Here is a 6,061-nt window from a genome sequence, read left to right as displayed (position 1 = left end):
ATAAACCTAACCTCCTCTCCCCAAACAAATCATCGGCAAAATCTCAGTTTATTAATACTGCTGGTAGAGTGGATTCTCTTTGGGTATAGAAAATGACAAGGTGTATTCCAGGTTAGTTGGACTTGTTTCCATCTTCACCTGGCACCCATCATATATGGATTACAAAAGATCGAATTGCCATCCCAATCTTTATAGACAATTAAGGGTACTCTTTAATGGTCTTTGTGACGCAGATGCTGTAAATTCCAATATGGCCAAGCAGGTGATATAAGGGAGGAAGGCAGGGTGAGTGGAGAGTGCATGCCTCTTCTAAAGGGGACTAACTCAACTCAGACCTCACAGATGGGTCCAGTGCAGAAATGAGTATCGCCAGATCTGATTTTTTTTCCAAAAAGAGAAAAAAAAATACAAGACAACTGCTGGTCTGAAATATTATGTGGACTTTTTGGATTTTAAAATATCTACCATATTTTAAAAACACAATGAAGTAAACAAGCAAACAGCAAACGCTGTGTTGACCAAGCAAAGCAATCTACAAGCTGAATATGCCTCTGAACCACCTGCTTACGACTTCTGCTGCCAGTATTCCTCTTCTTCCACATACTACAAATGAAGTTCGACAAGCATTATTATATATACATCCTAAACACCTCAGGCTAGGGTTTTCATAAATATTTGTATGACCTTGGGAGAGTATCTGTTTTCTCTGTACGTTTGTTTTCTCATCTGTAAAGTGGGAAAAGTCATTGTCCTTACCTCATAGGACTGTTGTAAGGATTCAATATATTAATGCATTGTTCTCTTCCTTCACTTCTCAATCGTCTTATAATCACTCAAAGTCTGCATTTAGCTCTAGTTAATCTTTAACCAACAGTGGCATCACTCACCAATAGTAGCATTGCTCAAGAAGGAAGTCTTTTCTTGTATTTTCTTTTATTTTAGTCCCTAGCCCTAGTCAATAGCCATGTTATGTTTTTGACCAGTACCATGTCTCTCCAAATTTTTCTAAGGCCACAGGTACATTTCTTTCTTTCTTTTTTCTTTTCTTTCTTTCTTTTCTTTTTTTTTTTTTTTTGAGGGGGGAGGGGCAGAGGGAAAGGGAGAGAGAGAATCTTGAACCAGCTCCATGCCCAGCACTGAGCCTGACATAGGGCTCCATCTCCACAATCAAGGGTCAGAAGCTTAACTGACCTGAGCCCCCCCAGGGGCCCCACCACAGGTACATTTCTAACTGAACTCTAGTAGGATGTTCCTTGCCAGTGTTCCTACTATATAATGCTGGGCAAGTGGGCTTTTTACTCGCACTGTTTTCATCTCACTGCTTTTGTCCTAAAAATTCTGTATTCGCTTTTCATCCACTACTTAAGACCAAGTCAGTTTTGTTGGTTTTCAATTTTTCTTTTTAGTTTACAAAAATAAATGCTTATAAAAATTCAAATAATGTGAAAAACTGAAACACGATTTTTTTTAAAAATCAGTGAAATCCTCCCAACAAGATAAAACTACCACATTTTACATGCTGTTTCACAATGTGCTTTTTTCATGCATCATTGTGTTGTGGACATTTTCTCTAGTCAATGAATTTTATTCACTAAACAAAAGTGGCATCATTTGTAAATAGCTTTCTAACATTCTCTTATGTGGAAATGTCATGATTTATTTAACCAAACCTCTATGGATGGGCATTTACATTATTCCCATTTTTTTTTTTTTGCATTTATAAGCAATGCAAAGATGACTATTTTTATACATATCTTTCCCTTTTCTGACAATTTTTATGATGATATATTCTTAGTAGGGGAATTTCTTGAGTATATATACAAATATAAAAATTTTATCCTTATTGACAGATAACTTTCTGGAAAATTTTACTATTTTGAAACTTGAAGAGACCAAGAATGAGTCTTCATTTTCCTACATGCTCACCAATACTGGATATTTTAATTTCTCTTTTAGTCTTTCACTTCTGCTAGTCTCATAAAAGACAAATGACATCTCGTTCTTGCTTTTTTGTTGTTTTTTTTTGTTTGTCTGTTTGTTTGCATTTCTTTGGTCAAAGAGCTTTTCATACATTTATTGACAGATTTTTGTTTTTGTTATGAATTGTCTGTTGCTGCTTTTTGCAAACATTTCTATCAGAACATTCATTCCTTTTCTTATTAATTTATAAGGACTCGTTTTTAAAAAGATTTATTTATTTATTTTATAGGCTGGGGAGGGACAAAGGGAGAGGGAGAGAAAAACCCAAGCAAACTCTGTGCCAAGCACTGAGCCTGACGAGGGGCCTGATCTCAAGACCCTGAGATCACGACCTGAGCTGAAACCCAGAGTCAGGTGCTGAACCAACCGAGCCACCCAGGCGTGCCTATAAGGACTCTTTTTATATAAACTCTTTGACAGAAGTACTGCAAATATTTATGCAGATATTTCTCTCTTTGTCAATTTTCCACCAATTTCTAGAAGCATGTTGCTGAGGAACAGTGATAGTAATTAGTAAAACCATTATGTAGCCTTCACTATGGTGCCAGGCTGTGTTCTAAGTTAATTATGTGGATCAGCTCATGTAATCCCGTCTACCAACCTACTATTATTATTCCTATTTTCAGATGAAGAAACTGAGATACATAATAGGTATGTGACTTGACCAAGGTTCTGCAACTAGTGGTTCTGCTGGGATTTGAAACACTGTAGTCTGGCTACACTCCATGCTCTTTTTTTTTTTTTTTTTAGATTTTATTTATTTATTTGACAGAGAGAGAGAGAGAGAGGCAGGCAGAGGGAGAGGGAGAAGCAGGCTGAGCAGGGAGCCTGACACAGGGCTCGATCCCAGAACCCTGGGATCATGACCCGAGCCAAAGCCCGACCCCCAAACGACTGGGTCCCCCAAGCGTCCCTACATTGTACGCTCTTAATCACTGTCGAAGACTAATAAAGTCAGATACTAGTTAAAGCAGTAAGGATAGATTTTATTAAGTAATACTATTACAATAGGGAAGAGAGTTCAGCATGAACTAAATTCAACTTCAACTTGTGCAAAAGTGACAGAACAGAAGCCAAACATGCCAGACTATATATTGTATTCTTGAATTTATATAAAATTTTAAAACAGACAAAATTAATAGATGTTGGAAGTCAAGATAATGGTTACATTTGGAGAGCAGGTGGGTAAAAGAGGGGATCCTGGGGTCCTGGTAATAATCTATTTCTTAATCTGGTTGTTTTTATAAGTATGTTCATTGTGTATAAAATTCATTAAATTATATAGACTTATGATTTGTGTACTTTTATGTACATATACATGAGTAAACACATATATACACATGTGTATGTATACACATGTATATATATAAGTACATATGTATAGTTTATAAAATTTTCTGGTATGATTTTTATATTTGGCATCTGGTATTGTTGAAAATCTAAGAATAGCCCAATCATTTTGTCCCTTGGTAGATGACTATAGCAGACACTTTTAGTTGCCTATGCATTAGCCAATCCCCTTTCACTTCTTACTTGCCATCAAAGTCCATTGTTAATAACAGAGCATGAAAATGTCAGGGACTCACTTCCCTCGCCTCCCTTACAGCTATAGTGTAGTTATGTGGCCTTGTTCTAGCTCAAGAGATGTAAGGAAAATTTTGCTAGATCACTCTATGAAAGATTTTCCAGGGCGCCTGGGTGGCTCAGTTGATTGGGCATCTGCCTTCGGCTCAGGTTATGATCCTAGTGTCCTGGGATAGAGCCCCGTGTCGGGGTCCCTGCTCAGAGGAGAGCCTGCTTCTCCCTCTCCCTCTGCCTGCCGCTCCCCCTGCTTGTGCACTCTCTCTCTGTCAAATAAGTAAATAAATAAAACCTCCCAAAAAATAAGAAAGATTTTCCTTGGGATATCTGGGTGGCTCAGTCGTTTGAGCATCTGACTCTTGATTTCAGCTCGTCATGATCTCAGGGTCACGGGATTGAGCCCCAAGTTGGGCTCTGTGCTCAGTGCAGAGTCAGCTTACAATTCTCTCCCTTTCCATCTGCCCCTCCCCTCCCCGGCCTGCTTGCATACACACAATCTCTCTCTCTCTAAAAAAAAAAAAAAAAAAAAATTAAAAAAAAAAGTTTTTCCTCACTAATAAATGGAGAGAGAGGTGTGGAGAGGGAGGCTGAGTCAGAGATGCTATCTGCTTCCATCTGTCACATAGACCCCACTGGAGCTGCCACCACTATGGATGCTCACGAAGACCTGGTGTACCAGGTGAAGCTGGCCAAGCAGTCTTGTTGATAGGATGAAATGGTAAGATTAATGAAGAAAGTAGCAGAGATGAATGTTGAGATGACACTGAAAGAAACCTGTCTGTTGCATACAGAAATGTGATTGGAGCTAGCTAGAAGATCCTCCTGGAGAATAATCAGCAGCATTGAACAGGTAGAAGACAAGGAAAGAGTAGACAAACTGAAAATAATTCAGGAATATTGGCAAGTGGTTGAGATTGACTAGGGTTAACCTTTATGACAGTTTGGAAACACTGGACGAACACTTCATTCCAGTGGCTAACACTGGTGAGTCCAAGGTGTTCTGTTATAAAACAAAAGGAGACTATCACAGGTATCAGGCTGAATTTCCGACAGAAAGGAGGCTGTGGAGAACAGCCTACTGGCTTTAAAGCTGCTATTGATATTGCAATGATAGAACTTGGACCACCACATCTCATTCTCTCAGGTCTTGCCCTCAATTTTTCTGTATTCTACTATGAAATTCTTAATTCCTCTGACCATGCCTGCAGGTTGGCCAAAGTGGCTTTTCATGATGCAGTTACAGAAATGGATATGCTGAGTGAAGGAAGTTCTAGGGACTCTATACTTATGATGCAGTTGTTACATGATAATCTGACACTGTGGACTTCAGACATGCAGGGTGATGGGAAAGAGCAGAATAAAGAATTTCTGCGTGATACAGAAGATGAAAATCAGTGAGACCTAAAGGCCAACAGGAGAAACCATCTCTGACCTCCCTACTCCTTCCCATTCCCCCCCACCCTTTGGAAATTCCCCATTGTCACTGAGAACCACCAAATTTGACTTTTACATTCTACCTCAGAATGTAGGTTTCTGCCCCAATGGTTTTTAAACAGACATTTTTTCAAAAAGTTCTTAAAGGCAAGAATGAATTTCTGTGGATTTTACTGGTTCCAGCTTTTTGGTTCTTTAGGACACTAGCAGGACTACACAGAAGCTTTTTCAGCATTACTGTATTATCTCCTGCCAGATGGGGCGAGATCACCATTAGAAACGTAAAGTAAATTCAAAAGCCATTTGACTGCTAGGTGATGCAAGCATCTAAGAGAGAGGTTAATCACACAATGGAAGCATAAGTGGTACCATTTTTCCTTTCTTTAATTGGTTAAATCAAATTTTATGCCAATGTTTAAAATTAATTGGGTGTTAGCTTGAGGTGGTTAGGGTTGTTTGAGGAGTTTGTTGTTATGGTTTTGCCGTAAAAAGTGCTTCAGACTCTCCTGAAATGTTGCTGAAAAGCATGATGCTGGTAACAGGTCAACAACTGTTGAATCTCATTCTTGCCTACTTTATACTCTTTCTCTAAAGCAAGTTAGCTTTGAAGGTGGTGTGGAAAAGTCTGTGTGGGTGTTCAATGATTTGTTTTTTCTTCTTCCCTCTCTGCCAGGTGCCCTCCCCTACTTCACTCCCTCAACTTTTTTTGTTCAGTGTGTGTAACTTGAAGCTCCTTTGTACTATCAGATATCTGCCTGGAGCCACAGATACAGAATCTGTATTGTTCTTACCTCAACACAGCATGGAATTAACATTAAACTTAAATAAAACAAACAAATTTAAAATGCCAAATATTATTGCATCTCCATCCCTTGTACTTCGAAAATAAAACTTCTAGTCAAATAAACAACTAGATGATAGAGAGATGATAGATAGATAGATAGATAGATATAGATAGATGATAGATGATAGATAGATAGATGATAGATACAGATAGATGATAGATATAGATAGATGATAGATGATAGATGATAGATAGGTAGATGTAGATAGATGATAGATGATA

At 38.4% G+C, this 6,061-nt stretch overlaps 1 pseudogene; it reads left to right on the top strand.

Moving 5' to 3' along the window:
* The first annotated feature begins 4,210 nt into the window (after positions 1-4,210).
* Positions 4,211-4,959, top strand: LOC144380479 (14-3-3 protein epsilon pseudogene; annotated as a pseudogene).
* The last annotated feature ends 1,102 nt before the right edge of the window (positions 4,960-6,061 follow it).

The sequence above is a fragment of the Halichoerus grypus genome, chromosome X (genome assembly GCF_964656455.1).
Source record: "Halichoerus grypus chromosome X, mHalGry1.hap1.1, whole genome shotgun sequence".
NCBI classification, from domain to species: domain Eukaryota; kingdom Metazoa; phylum Chordata; class Mammalia; order Carnivora; family Phocidae; genus Halichoerus; species Halichoerus grypus.
The sequence above is the reverse complement of the archived record's forward strand: the minus strand, read 5'-3'. Positions and strand labels throughout refer to the sequence as shown.